The sequence below is a fragment of the Thalassophryne amazonica genome, chromosome 4 (genome assembly GCF_902500255.1).
Source record: "Thalassophryne amazonica chromosome 4, fThaAma1.1, whole genome shotgun sequence".
Lineage (NCBI taxonomy): Eukaryota > Metazoa > Chordata > Actinopteri > Batrachoidiformes > Batrachoididae > Thalassophryne > Thalassophryne amazonica.
Window position 1 is genome coordinate 140,084,868 of NC_047106.1, and position 16,024 is coordinate 140,100,891.

At 42.2% G+C, this 16,024-nt stretch overlaps 1 protein-coding gene across 1 annotated transcript in view; it reads left to right on the forward strand.

The window, feature by feature from the left end:
* Positions 1–2,639: 2,639 nt before the first annotated feature.
* The window catches only part of LOC117509055 (spectrin beta chain, non-erythrocytic 4-like), a 301,034-nt gene continuing 287,649 nt past the window's right edge, over positions 2,640–16,024 (forward strand). Inside the window, 1 exon segment of the mRNA XM_034168865.1 lies at positions 2,640–2,760. The gene's annotated coding sequence lies outside the window, so the exon portion shown is untranslated.

A 16,024-nucleotide genomic window follows, 5' to 3' on the forward strand; every position in this document is an offset into this window, starting at 1 on the left:
ACTGTTTCAGAAGACCATAGCAGGTCGGATTAACATAAAAATATTAAATATTACTCACAGACATATGCTCTTCAGGGTTTTAGCAGGAAAAAATTAGGATAAAGCAAAATAAAACAATCCACGAATCGTAGATCGAAGCACTGCTTCGACCTGCGAATCACTGCTTCGATTGGTTCCAGGTGCAAAACAAAGCCGTCTGCAGAAAAGTTGATTACAGACCCGCTGCGGTCGGTAATCAATCAATCAATCAATTCAATTTTTTTTTTTAGATAGCGCCAAATCACAACAAACAGTTGCCCCAAGCGCTTTATAGTTGATAAGGCAAGGGCCATACAATAATGAGGTAAAACCCCAACGGGCCAAAAACGACCCCCTGTGAGCAAGCACTTGGCTACAGTGGAAGGACAAACTCCCTTTGAACAGGAGACCCTCCAGCAGAACCAGGCTCAGGGAGGGGCAGTCTTCTGCTGGGACTGTTGGGGCTGAGGGAGAGGAACCAGGGAAAAAGACATGCTGTGGAGGGGAGCAGAGATCGATCACTAATGATTAAATGCAGAGTTGGCATACAGAGCAAAAGAGAAGAAACAGTGCATCAGGGGAACCCCCAGCAGTCTACGTCTATACAGCATACTAAGGGATGGTTCAGGGTCACCTGATCCGCCCTAACTAATAAGCTTTAGCAAAAATGAAAGTTTTAAGCCTAATCTTAAAAGTAGAGAGGGGTGTCTGTCTCCCCTGATCTGATTGGTGAGCTGTTCCACAGGAGAGGAGCCCTGAAAGCTGAAGTCTCCGCCTCCCATTCTACTCCTACAAACCCTAGGAACTACAAGTAAGCCTGCAGTCTGAGGAGCGAAGCGCTCTATTGGGGTGATATGTACTACGAGGTCCCTAAGATAAGAAGGGACCTGATTATTCAAACCTTATAAGTAAGAAGAAGGAATTTAAATTCTATTCTAGAATTAACAGAAGCCAATGAAGAGAGGCCAATATGGGTGAGATATGCTCTCTCCTTCTAGTCCCCGTCAGCACTCTAGCTGCAGCATTTTGAATTAACTGAAGGCTTTTTAGGGAACTTTTAGGACAACCTGATAAGAATGAAGTACAATAGTCCAAGCCCTAGAGGAAATAATGCATGAATTAGTTTTTCAGCATCACTCTGAGACAAGACCTTTCTGATTTAGAGATATGCGTAATGCAAAAAAGCAGTCCTACATATTTGTTTAATATGCGCTTTGAATGACATATCCTGATCAAAAATGACTCCAAGATTTCTCACAGTATTACTATAGGTCAGGGTAATGCCATCCAGAGTAAGAATCTGGTTAGACACCATGTTTCTAAGATTTGTGGGGCCAAGTACCATAACTTCAGTTTTATCTGAGTTTAAAAGCAGGAAATTAGAGGTCATCCATGTCTTTATGTCTGTAAGACAATCCTGCAGTTTAGCTAATTGGTGTGTGTCGTCTGGCTTCATGGATAGATAAAGCTGGGTATCATCTGCGTAACAATGAAAATTTAAGCAATACCGTCTAATAATACTGCCTAAGGGAAGCATATATAAAGTGAATAAAATTGGTCCTAGCACAGAACCTTGTGGAACTCCATAATTAACTTTAGTCTGTGAAGAAGATTCCCCATTTACATGAACAAATTGTAATCTATTAGACAAATATGATTCAAACCACCGCAGCGCAGTGCCTTTAATACCTATGGCATGCTCTAATCTCTGTAATAATCAATGTAGAGAAATGATCATTTTCCTGACAAACACCCCCCAAGTGCACAACTGCAAAAAAGCCTCATGACAAATCGGCCTGACTTCGTTGCAGTCACTAGTAATCAGTGGTGTCTCTGGGTGAAAACATGACTTTTTTTGTGTGTGTGTGTGTGGTTTTTTTTTGTAACAAGTAACGGCATGGCGCATAGAAAATGTATCGGAGTAGAAGTATGCAATTAAGGTTGAAAATGTAGTGAAGTCAATCAATCAATCAACTTTTTTCTTATATAGCGCCAAATCACAACAAACAGTTGCCCCAAGGCGCTCCGTAAGTAAAAGTGAAAGTAATTTAAAAAACTCAAGTAAAGTACAAAGTCTCCCAAAACGTACTTAAGTACAGTAGTCAAGTATTTTTACTTTGTTACTATACAACACTGAGCTCAGCATCTTCATAAAATAGACTTGAAGTCAGTTTAGGCCCCGCCCAGCTGGCAACAGAGCGACCTTTGTCTCTTGCCGCTACAAAACGCCCTCTCTGACTGAAAATGAACGGCACATCGTCATTTTGCCTTCATCACTCGTAGCTAGCGTGACCATAGTGTGAGAAGGTGCAAACTAAAGAAAGCCTGCGCTGTGTCTGTTCCTTTAAATGGAAAGGAGCTGTATTTTAGCCACGCCCCTCCTTTGAGAGGAGGTGGAACACCAGCAGTGTCAGGAGATAACTGTAGGATTTCTGCGACATATGTCACAAGAAGTTAAAACAAACAAACAATCAGCCATTTCAGGTCTTCCTTTTGTTTAAAGCAGGTCAGGTTTCGAAACTCATCAAAGGTGAAACGTGTAAAGTGTCAATAAATCTGCAGAACGTGACCCCTTTAAACCCCGCCCCTCCTCAGTGATGCTGACATCTGTGTCCAACAGGAGGAGGAGGGAGCGGCAGGTTTCGTGGAGCATCTGCAGCCTCCTCGGGCCCACGGCGCTTGTCCACGCGGACTGTGTCCACGCAGCGTGTCCTCCTCTCTCGTCGCGCGGAGCGGCTGAAGGTGAGACCGGCACGCGCGGAGCTACGTGGGTTTTCGTGTTTTTTGGTTAATTCTCGGCCTGCAGCAGGTACCAGCAGTGATCCGGAGCCGGGGTTCGGCCGGTCCGTGTGTTTGCCGCATTCCGTGACCGGATGTCCTCCTGGGACGTCCTGCTGCTCGTTTTTGGGCTGAACTTCATCTGCAGGGAGAGCCGAACCTCAGAACCTTGTCAGGGACAAACATGCAGCGTGACCTCACACCGACGGCTGCTGTCCTTTATGACATCACTGACGGCGCTAGACGGGTTAGCGCGGCTCTTTTTTTTTTTTTTATCCAGAGGCGGCGTCAGATTTCATAGATTGGGCGGCTCAGGGTCATATTTAAATATTTGCTCCTCCTGTGTGCACAGCAGAGCTCCTGGTTTCTGTTCGTCCTGAAGCAGGGAGCCCGTGGATCCTTCAAAAGTCTGCAGTGAATTTGTTCATTTAAAAATAGGCCTTAATCATATTCAAATATCTTAAAGTGGTCTATCAAAGGTTTTTTAAAAACGTCAAAACATGGGAAATAGGATTTCATTCCTTTTATTCTGACATTGCAATAAAAAAATCTAAATAACTGCTAATATCTTCTTTTTTTTATTTATCAGTGAAAGCCTCTTGTAATAATGCAGAGCGAGATAGCAACCAGCAAATCTCTTTGGATTGTTTCCCGTGTTACCGACCAAACGGTCCCCCCCTAAAAATCAGTCCACCCTGCCTTCACTGTGCATGCGTCATTTTGGAGCGTCAGCAGCGATTCACTGATTATCACCTTGTTTTTGCTTGAAACTGCCTCCAGTCATCATCTGTCTCACTGACAGATATCTGAAGTTTTTGTACAACAATCATTTCCACATAAATCCAGCATTATTTCATCATAAAAGACGAGGGAAGCGATCAGAGCGCAGCAGCGGCACGTCTGAGTCTGATTCACTGAGTCTGACTCTCTACACCCAAGCAGGGTTCTAGCTAGCGCAAACTTGCGTTACGGCCTGTTACGCTATAATTTTGGACCGTTACACTTATTTTGGACCGGTACGATTTTCAGTACATCGTCTATAATCAACCGTTTCTGCAGCGCAACTCCAGTTTGAAGCGTGAATGCAATGCTTTGATTCAATGGCTCGTGGCTCTTTGATTCACTGCTCTTCAGAAGCGGTAAGTCCACTTCTTAACCCCTCTCAAAGCCATTAAAATACACACAAAAGTCACTTTTGTGTAGATTAAATTCACTAACTGGGAGTCCTGTCTTGCAGTCGAGAAACAAGAATCGTCCTCCGTTCCATTATCACAGCTTCAAATGCTGCGCGGCTCTCTGCTGAGACAGAGTCCACTCGGAATTAATAACTTCAAAACGAATGGCCGCTTTAAATAAAATGACACCTTTTACAAGCGTTGTAATACAGACAAGAAACTACAATCGACTAAAACTTTTTTTTCCTCCCAAAATGAAACGTGCTGTATTCTTTATGAACCTGACGTGCAGCACAGAGCTCAGCTCAGATATGGAAAGACATTCATGCCAATAATAATGTCTGAAAGGAAATGCTTTTGACAAAAACTAACAGATTTTATTTCTGTTTATGTCCAGAGATCAAGGATCCACCATGTAGAGTTTATTATGTCCAGAGTTAAGGATCCAGTAACCAATTTCATATTTATCGACTTTAAGCCTCAATAAAATGTTGTTCAATTTCAATTTAATCAGCTTATAAAGCACCAAATTACAACAAAAGCCGTCTCAAGGTGCCTCACACAGAACAGTTCAACATAAAAAATTAAAATAAATAATAAATAAAAATAAAAAATCAAATACCTAATTAAAAACAGAAGTAAAATAATAAAACATAACAAAATAAAAACTACTCATAAGAAAGAATAAAAATAGGTTTTAAGTCTTGACTTAAAAATGTCCACGGACTCCGACAGCCTCACTGAGGGCCATGTACTGGCTAACCCACAATGAGATTGCCCACTCAACAAACTTCCCCAGCCTTCTGGACATGATGAAGGAACTTGGGCTGTCGTACTTGGCTTTTCCCCTTTGGGTACCCCTAGAATGGCCAATTTTTAGCTTGAATTTTCGAAAGCTTCCCCCCTCTGACATCTACTGGTCAGAAGTCCTGAATGAGCTGTTAAATGAGGTTTCAAGTAATAAAACTTATAGTGAAGTATTTCTTCAGATTGCCTATATTCCCATCCAGGCCACCGTAGAGGGTACGTTATGATTATTTGCCTTATTTTGAAGGGATGTACAACCAGTCGTACTTCCTGTTGTGCTCTAACTGGGACAAATTGTCACTATATTTTGCAGGTGGAAGAAAGCAGTCCTCATAATATCTCTAATGTGGAGGTCAAAGACCAACGTAGGATCAAAAATTACCCCAGGGTTCCACACTTTGTCAGTGTGATGTATGACACACAAGTCACCTTGGTTCAGTGATTACTTGCATGACCTCAAGCCTAAGACTAGAGGTCTAGAACGGAAATGCTGTAGTTCAAAATTCGAAATATTTCACCTCGTGTGGCGCGATACTATCTTAGACTGTAAACATGCACTACTGGCTACAAAGTGAACCTATTACTCTGATTTGATAAAAAAAAAAACAAGCATAACTCAAAGTTCTTGTTGGACACGGTGGTAACACTTATTCATGAACAACCACCTGTAAGTCGCTCTCCTTTTACAGCACAAGATTTCTTGGATTGTGGTGGTTTAGGATTACCTTTCACTGCTATGCTGATGATACTCAGTTATACATGCTGATAACTGCTGGTAATCTTATCCACATAAAATCCTTAGAAGATTGTCTTGTATCAATGAGGATCTGGATGTCTCGCAACTTCCTAATTTTAGACTCTGATAAGACTGAAATGATTGTTCTTGGTCCAGTGAGACATCGGCATCAATTTGACCAGTTAACGCTTAGCCTAGGCTCATGTGTCATACATCACACTGACAAAGTGAGGAACCTTGGGGTAATTTTTGATCCTATGTTGTCCTTTGACCTCCACATTAGAGATATTACGAGGACTGCTTTCTTCCACCTGCAAAATATAGCAAAGATTCGTCCCATCGTGTCTATGGCTGATGCTGAGACCCTGATCCATGCGTTTATCTCTTCTACTGCAATGTTCTATTCTCTGGTTTACCGCAGTCCAGCATTAAGGCTCTCCAATTGGTTCAAAATGCTGCTGCCAGACCTTTGACACGTAGCAGAAAGTTTGACCACATTACCCCCATTTTGGCGTCTCTTCTTGGGCTGCAGCTGTCAGGATTCGGCCCATTCAGGACTCTGGTCATGGTTTTATCACTTTTCCTCACTTCTGGTTTTGATTATTCTGTCTGTGGTTTCTGTTTATCTTTATGTCTTGTGTTTTATCATCTTATGCTCTGCTTATGATTAGTTTTGTTTCATTTATTTTCTTTGTATCACCTGGTTACCATATACTTAGTTTTGTCTTTGTTTCTGTCTGAACTGTAGTTTGTTTTTCTTTTTTGCTCGTTGTAATGCATTTGTATTCTTTTACTTGTGGTCCCTTTAGTTACTTCAGTCCCAGTTTAGTTTTTGTTTATCACATGTATTGCTTTATACTTTAGTCACTGGTTTTGGTTAGTATTTATCTTCAGTGTTTTCTTCTGGTTACGTTCCTTTAGTTATTTGTTGCTTTCTCTGGTTTCCTATTATTCTGTGTTGTCCTTTGTTGTATTCATTCGTCACTGGTTTATTTTGGTGTCTTATTTTTCTGGTCAGCTGGTAATCAGTTATGGCATTTACTTTCGTACTTTGAACTGTATCAGTTCTGTTCTAGTTTAGACTTTGCTTTTCATTTTCTGGTTGTATTTGCACTTTGCCTTACACTTTAGTCGTTAGTTGTTTTTTCCCTTTATTCTTTAGCCACATGGTGAGTTCTGTCTTAGTTAAGTCTTTGCCTTTATTTTCTGGGTCCTGACACTTGAACACATCAGTTTGTGGTTTTCAGTTCTTTTTATCTCTCTCCGTTGTGGGTGTGTCACTGGCACTTAGTTCTTATGTCTGTCACGCCCACCTGTCTTGTCTGGCCACTCCCCTTCCAGGACCTTCCCCACACCTGTTTTACATCGCTCCCTGATTACTCCACTTGTATTTAAGCTCTCACAGTCCCTCACTTCCCTGCTGGTTTGTCGATCGTGTGTCACATCCTCGCCTTCTTTGTCGTAGTCTGTTTGCCTCGTTTTTTGACCTTGCTTGTTTGACTCGATCTCCGCCACGCCGTGAACCTGACCCCAGCTTGTGTACTGAACTACGAATCTGCCTCTCGTTTGTCTCGTTTTCAAAGGCCCACTGTACACCGGACCATTGCCTGTTTCTTGATAAAGCCCATTTTTACCTCCATGCCTCAGCCTGAGAGTCTGCATCGTGTGTCCTACCACTTTCTGTGCCACGCCACACCCAGTCATGACAGCAGCTATCGATTTTAGTAATTGAGTATTCTGGCAGTTAATCGAGTAATTGGATAAAAAGTACTTTTGCATTTTTAAACATCAACCATCCAGGGCTTTTCCTAAGCAATGGCACAATGTTGCTGCACCATCACGCATATTGTCAAATTTAGTGTATCCATTTTTTCTGGGTAATTATTTATTTTTTCACATCTTTACAAGTTTTGGATCTTTTCCGGTATTAGGAGCTCAGCCAAAGTCAGGCAAAAGTGTTGACATTTTGCTAAATGACGATGGGATGTGGCTTCTGTTTTTTGTTTTCCCCAACTTGTAAAATTGAACCATTTTTCATTTTTTATTTATTTATTTTTAGTTTTTTTTTTACTTTTTTATTTTTATTTTTTTAAAGGTTGGTGGACTGGGTCCCTGCGTGAAATCTTTTTTTTATCCTTCTTTCTCTGCGATTCAGCAGATGCATTTCAGCTGGTGGTTGAACATGCAGACTCTGTCAGTTTTTTTGTTATTATTATTTTATTTAAGTTACTGTGTTTGTGAAGTGTTGTGTGTTGCCCAAAAAAAGCTAAAATTAAAAAATGAAACACTTGAGTCTGAGCAAAACACAGAAGAAAGAGTGGACTTTTGCTGAGAGGATCTTTCAGAAACTGTTTGTCAGTGTGTCCGGGGATGGAGCTGTGACTCGCCCGGTGTGAGGGGCGTGCTGAGAGCCCCCCTCACACCGGGCTGAGGGAGACAGCTGCCGGGTGAGTCACTCCCCACGTTGAGCGGAGAGCAGGCAGTGGACAAAACAGCGTTTTTTTGAAAACAGACAAACACACTGCCTCACTTTAAATGTGCAGTAAGCTCTTTCAGGTGATCAGCACGGACCGTCTTTTTCCTAAAAGGCTTTGTTTTACTCTGTGTGCGGCATTGGAAAGCGGTAGCTTTTGTGCTAAATCGATTAGCATTTACATGGTTTAAGTGCATGCTCTAGTTTTCTTCTGTTTTATTCTTGGGACAGTACAGCGCCACACACAGGCCTGGCATATGTACTAGAAGGTTAACCGAAGCTTCGTGGCACAGAATTTGCCTCAAACATTATTTGTAATCGAATTATTTGAGTTACTCAACTAATGGCTCACTGGCTTCCTGTCCCTGTGAGATCAGATTTGAAGGTTCTGCTACTAGTCTATGAAATTGTTCACAGACTGGGACCTTCTTACTTAGCTGACCTAATTAAACCTTACGTACTGGCCCAGGCTCTGTGTTGTCAGGGTGCAGGACTACTTTGTGTCACTAGGGTCAATAAAAATCTGCGGGTCATAGAGCTTTCTCTTATCGTGCCCCTGTTCTGTGGAATGATCTCCCTGTGTCAATAAAACAGTCAGATTCTGTAGAGACTTTCAAGTCCAGACTTAAGACGCACTTATTTCCCCTTTCGTATGGCTAGCATACTGGCATAGTATGTTACTGTGCTTTTTACTCTTTGAAATTCATTTTATTAGGAAACATAGCGGGCCGCGGCCTCAACTTTACCTAAAGTCTGGGTCTTTTAGTGAAGGTTGGGGCTAGTGGCCGGCGATCACCTTAGTATTTCTTCTGTTTTTCTTGTTGCTTAATGCTGACAAATTTCGCTGTACTTTCTGATGCCTGGTTCTGTTTTTTTCTCTGTTTGAGGTGCAGTTTCATCCAGAGATGGGTGTGGTGTTTGTTTCTGTAACTCTCCTGTCCTGTGCACCGGCAGCATTTCCTATATATTTATTTTGTGAACTGTTTTGTAAATTGTGTCTGTTGCGTGGCCCAACCAGAGGGTCACCCCTTTGTCTGGTCTGCTTGAGGTTTCTTCCTCAAATCATCAGAGGGAGTTTTTCCTTACCACTGTCACCTGTGTGTTTGCTCTTACTGTGTGAAGCGCCTTGAGACAACTTTGTGATTCGGTGCTATATAAATGAAATAAATTTAAATAATTTTTGGCTCCTCTAGTGGGTAACTCAGACCACCACGTGGAGAACACACAAGATTTTGTGAACAAGATCAAGGACCTACAGCTGGAGGCAGATGAAACTATGGTGTCATTTAATGTGACATCGTTGTTCACCTGCATCCCCACTGCTGAGGCCGTCTCAGCTGTGAGGCAGAGACTGCTGGAGGATGTGTCTCTACTTGAAAGAACCAAACTCACACCAGACCACATCTGCCAGCTCTTGGAGTTCTGTCTCAACACCATGTATTTCCTGTTTAGGGGGAATTACTACAGGCAGATTCATGGTTGTGCGATGGGGTCTCCGCTATCCCCCATTGTGGCCAATCTGTACATGGAGCGAGTGGAGAAGACAGCCTTGATGTCTTTCACGGGCATCTCTCCCAGTCACTGGTTCAGATATGTTGATGACACATGGGTCAAAATCAAGCAACAGCAAGTTGAGGACTTTACAGAACACATCAACTCGGTGGACGCCAATATCAAGTTCACACGTGAGGATGCCAGAAACAACCATTTAGCCTTCCTGGACTGTGATGTTACGATTGGAGAAAACAGGCAGCTCCAGACAAGGGTTTACAGAAAACCAACTCACACTGACCAATATCTGCTCTTCGGCTCAAACCACCCCCTTGAACACAAGCTCGGGGTGATCAGGACACTTCAACACAGAGCCCTACAGGTGCCCACAACTGCAGAGGGAAGGGCTAAAGAACAACAACGTGTCCAGAAAGCCCTCACAGTATGTGGGTACCCATGATGGTCCCTGGACAAAGTGCAGAAGTCCCAGAGAACAAAGAGACCAGATAGACAGGAGACGGAGACAAGAAGAAGAGTGTCTCTCCCTTATTTAGCAGGAGTAGGGGAAAAACTACAGAGGATCTTCAGACAGCACAAAATCCCAGTTTACTTTAAACCAGTTAACACCTTGAGACAGAAATTAGTTCACCTTAAGGACATGATCCCTAGTTACAAACAGAGCAATGTAGTGTATTCTATCAGATGTCAGGAAAACTGTAACGAACACTACATAGGTGAAACGAAGCAACCTTTACACAAAAGGCTATACTAGCACCACAGAGAGGGCGCCAGTGGACCTCAGTCTGCGGTTCACCTCCACCTTAAAGACACTAACCACACGTTTGAGGACAAGGAAGTTAAAATATTAGCCAGAGAGAAGAAATGGTTTGAGAGAGGGGTCAAGGAGGCATTCTTTGTGAAACGTTTGAAACCCAGCCTTAAGAGACACACTTTATCCCCTGTTTACAATGGGGTACTCAGGTCAAAGGAGTTTCAGTCTTTTGTTCATGTAATGAGTCATTCACATCATCAGCAGAGTCGTCAAGGGAGCCATCAGAAAGGCATCCATCCCATCATTAGAGGGACAGCTGTCCTGCCATTAGGTGTGCTAACTACAGCACAATAGTTGCTAATTAGAGCTATTGTTTAGTCACTAGCCTATAGCAGTCTGCCTCTCAGTAGGAGGGGTCTGGTTAGGTTTAAAACTCCAGCTTTTGTTGGCTTCTGTTTTATTCTTCTCTACAAGAGTTAGACAGAAGTCAGCCAGAGCAAGAATTTTAGCTGAGGAAGCTTCTGCGATTTGAAGCGAAACGTCCTTGCGTCAAGCAACCCAGTCCAGTCGAAGATTCAAGCTTCTCTACTATGAAATAAATTTAAATTGAATTGAGTTTGAACGATGTCGTGAAAAAGGAGCTATTGAGGAGTTACATGGAAAAACTGGTGCAGTGCAGAGGTGGAGGTTAATGTCCACCTTTTATTCTTTTCTTAATTGGTCAAAACCTGTGGACAGGGTTGTCCACTCATCACTGGAAAATGAATGGTGGTATTGGACTAGTGCACCGTGCCCCGCACTTGCCTGATGTGGCAAGTTCATTTTCAGGCCCATTTAGAACAAAATGCCGTCAAAAAACTAACGCATTTCAGTGATTTTTCCTGCAGAGATCTTTTTTTTTTTTTTTAATTCATGAATTTAGGACAAATAAAACCTGATTCACTAAATCTGTGCATGTTTTCTCTCGCTTGACTTTATATGCACGGTGTGTCATTGTAGTGAGCACACAGCGAGCCCTGCGGCTGTGTTCAGCACAGACTGCAGTGCAGGGTGTTCCACACATTATATAATTATGGCAACTGGAAATGAGTAGGTGGCCGCAGGTGCTGTGGTACATTTAGGGTGATCAAGGGGCCTGCCACCTCTCCCCTGGAAATATTTTGGGGAAAAAGGGTGGTATTTGTTGGCTTCTGGTGCATCTTGAGTTTCATTATTGTTGTCTTTGTGTACAAATTATTTTAGTAGCACTTGGACTATAATCAGTAATAATAAGCAGAGCAAAGGAGCACTCCTCCCTCGTTCTTTCTGGCGAGAAAACACTTTGTGGCGGGCAACACTGGAGAAACACATTGGTACTAAAGGTTCAGTGGATTTATTTGCAGCAAAATCAGATGATGGATGCCAGCAGTGTGTACCACAAAAGTGTCCACGCAAAAATAGGCTGAAGGGTTAACCACTGAGACATGCTGGAGATGAAAACACAGGAAGGCAGTCCGCAGAACGACAATATCCATGTGGGAAATAGTATTCGGGTTAACCAGAAGTACAGGCAGAGTGTAAAAACATAGGCATCAGACATACAAGGCGAAGACTTGAATGTACGAGGTCTGTTAGATAAGAAACCGACACTTTTATTTTTATTTTTTTACTATATGGATTTGAATGACGTGCGATTCCACCAATCATGCTTGAACCCTCGTGCGCATGCGTGAGTTTTTTCACGCGTCGGTGATGTCATTTCCCTGTGGGCAGGCCTTGAGTGAGATGTGGTCCCGCCCTCTCGGCTGAATTCCTTTGTTTCACACGCTGCTCGAGACGGCGCGCGTTGCTTTATCAACATTTTTTCTGGACCTGTGAGGGATATCCGAGTGGACACTATTCGAGAAATTAAGATGGTTTTCGGTGAAATGCTTAATGGCTGATGAGAGATTATGGGGTGTTTCTGTCGGTGTAAGGACTTCCCACGGAGAGGGACGTCATGCAGCGCTTCCAGGCGCCGTCGTCGGCCTGTTTCAAGCTGAAAACATCCTAATTTAAGGCTTAATTCACCCAGGACGTCGTGAGAGAACAGAGAAGATTCAGAAGAGGCCGGCATGAGGACTTTATGCGCACATTCCACTGTTTAAGGACATTTTTTAATTAAAGTATTTGCGCGCACGTCTTTCATGCGCGCAAATTCGCCGAGTCGTTTCCGTGTCGACTCAGCAAATCTGTGTGCGCCGCGACAGGAAAAATACCTCCGTGTTGAAAACCATTTGTAAAATTCAGGCGGCTTTTGATGGCTTTCAACAAGTGAGTAACTGAGAAATTGTTTAACAGCTTGGGCATGTTCCAACTTGCCCGTTAAGGTTTCCAACGGAGGTGTTTTTCCTGTCGCGACCCCCCGCGGTCGGGTCCAGCCCGAAATGCGACTCTGCCCGCACGTTCTTTCATTACAAAATGTCCGTTAACAATGGAATGTCTGAATAAACTCCTCATGCCGTCTTCTTCTGAAAGTTCTCTGTTCTCTGACGACTTACTGGGTCAACAGAGCCTGAAATGTGAAAGTTTTCAACTTGAAACAGCGAGACGCTGCCGCCTCGAAGCGCAGATCGCCGTCAGGCACTGTGGGCCGTCCTTACGGCGACACTACCAGACCAAAATCTCTCATCAGCCGTTAAAATTTTATCGAAAACCAGCTGAATTTATCGAATAGTGTCCACTCAGTTGTGCCTTACAGTTTTGAAAAAATTTTGATCAAACAAAGCAGCAGTCTCTGAGCCATTCCTAAACAATGAAAAAACAATGAGAGGGTGGGCCACTCCTCACTCAAAGACTGCCCACAGGCGAATGACGTAACCGACAGGCGTGAAAAAAACTCTTGAATGCCCACGAGGGTTCAAGCATGTCTGATGTAATCACACGTGATTCAAATCCATATGGTTTTTGAAAAAAATAATAAGGTCGGATACGTTTCCAATAGACCTCGTATGTCAGGTGAAGGTTGAGGAGACACAAGGACTGACGACTGGAAGTCAAATATAGAAAAACAAGGCGGGAATACAGACATGAAAGCAAGACAATCTGGCACTGGAGTGAAGGGTTAAATAGTGCATGACTCAATAAACTGGGAAATGAGCGTGCACATGAAAGCAGAAGCTTGAGTGCCTGTGAGACAGGAAGTAAATGCAACAAAGTACACAAGGGGTGAACATGCCGAAATGTAAGCATGAGAGGAAGAATGTCATGGAAGAGGATTGACTGGGAGGAAAGGTTAACACACAGATAAAAACGTACGGGTCATAACACGAGAAGCTGGTGATGGCGACGATGACCTTGGTGACTGAGTAACACTCTACCTGTCTGATTAACCTTTAAATCTAAAGATACAGAAAATATGCTAAAAATCTTCAGATGGTGTGCATATGACACTGACTTCAAACCTAACTTAAATGATGGACGATTCAATTATGGACAAAAAAAAACGGACTAACAACTTTTCATTCTTTTACACACAAGGAAGTACTCTGCAGCTTTCAGTCACTACAAACAAACAATGGTTTGGGGCGGAATGATTTCTTCAGGTTCCTACAGATGCGAGACTATTTTAACAAGCAGTGCAACATTGCAAAACTTACACCAGAAGAGTATGATTTCTACAAAATTATTAAAGCGTCGTACGAGGGCTCCCTGAAAAAAGCTATCTCCAAGTTATATACTGCGCTCCTAAATGCTAAAAATGACAATACTCTTCACATTAAGAAAAAATGGGAAATGGAAGCGGGAGTAGCAATATCTAATGAGAACTGGGAGAAAATTTGTAGTTTCCAGTGGTATTCCACTAGTTCACTATCCTGGAGAGAGCACTGCTGGAAAAATCTAAGATTTTTTAGAACACCCCTGCAGAGTAAATATAAAAATTTAAATGCAGGATGTTGGAGAAAATGCGGCTGTCTAGAGGCAGACCATTTCCATGTGTTTTGGTCTTGCCCGGTTTTAAATCAATACTGGTCTGGAATCCATAAGGCTCTGAAAGACATCTTCAAGGTTCAAATTAATAATGATTTTGTAAGCCTATATCTTGGTTTGATTGTGACTGTTGATGGAGGAGGGGATGTGAGACTGCTCCAGACTCTTCTAGCAGCCAGTAAAAAATCAATTACACGAAAATGGTTAAATCCAACCCCCCCCCCCCCCCCCCCCCGAACATTAGAAGACTAGTTTAACACTGTTTTACAAATATTTCAATTGGAAAAATAGACATTTTCCTTAAGAACCCAGAAAGAAATATTTTATAATATTTGGAGGGGGTGAATCAGGTTCATATCCCTGTATAGAAGTGATTTTATATAATGTTTGAATCCTGATGGTATTGAAACTCTGTATCAATCTCCGGAAACTGTAATAAGATGACTGGATATAGTTCTTTCTGTATATGTAAAAAGGTACCTGTAATTCTCAGTTAAAGCCACAATGTTGTTTTGTTCATTTATTGTTTGTTGTGATTTGGCGCTATATAAGAAAAAAGTTGATTGATTGATTGATTTATTCAAAAATGTAAAAGCAAGAAAAGGACTCATCTTGTATGTCTAAACAGATTGTAATGAATGCATCCTCTTCAATAAAAAAGTGAATGGGAAAAAAATCTAAAGATACAGACACACACTTGTATGTTCTGAGATCTTGAGTCCATCAGTAAGACAATCATAAAAAAATAAAATAAAAAAAAGCAATGACTTAAACAGTTAAACCAAACAGTGTGTTGTGTTAGTCACACGTGTTCTGTGCTCCAGGAACGTGAGAACTCAAAGGGGTTCAGAATGTCCGGAAGGCTTCTGACATCCATCAATCAGGTTTGGGTGATTTCCACTGATGGATCACAGTCAGTGTTAGTTTGTGGTGAGAGAAGCCCAAAATACCACAGATGGATTAGAGATCATATTTCATCATGTCTGACATTAGACAAATGTCACTATATCTTTGGTTTGCGTGTCAGAAACACAGTGACTGAATCGTTCCGTTAGTCTCTGGTCAATGTTGTGTCCAACAATACTTACGTGTCAAAACTTCTAATTTTATTTTCAGATTCAGATCAGGGAGACAGACACCCTCTCTACTTTTAAGATTAGGCTTAAAACTTTCCTTTTTGCTAAAGCTTATAGTTAGGGCTGGATCAGGTGACCCTGAACCATCCCTTAGTTATGCTGCTATAGACTTAGACTGCTGGGGGGTTCCCATGATGCACTGTTTCTTTCTCTTTTTGCTCTGTATGCACCACTCTGCATTTAATCATTAGTGATCGATCTCTGCTCCCCTCCACAGCATGTCTTTTTCCTGGTTCTCTCCCTCAGCCCCAACCAGTCCCAGCAGAAGACTGCCCCTCCCTGAGCCTGGTTCTGCTGGAGGTTTCTTCCTGTTAAAAGGGAGTTTTTCCTTCCCACTGTTGCCAAGTGCTTGCTCACAGGGGGTCGTTTTGACCGTTGGGGTTTTTCCGTAATTATTGTATGGCTTTGCCTTACAATATAAAGCGCCTTGGGGCAACTATTTGTTGTGATTTGGCGCTATATAAATAAAATTGATTTGATTTATTTTCTAATGTTTGTTTGTTAGATTGAATCACTTTTCAGTTGATGTATAAAGTCATGTTTACTGGTGTTGCTGGTGTTTGTTTTTTTTTAGCAGCTAGTTAAATTAGCTGGTTAGTGTTGTTGATTTAGCTAGTGTTGCTATCTAATTTCCTTTATTATTAGCATTAAGAATTTGTTGGCACAAGTCTCGCTCATTATAACTGTAAA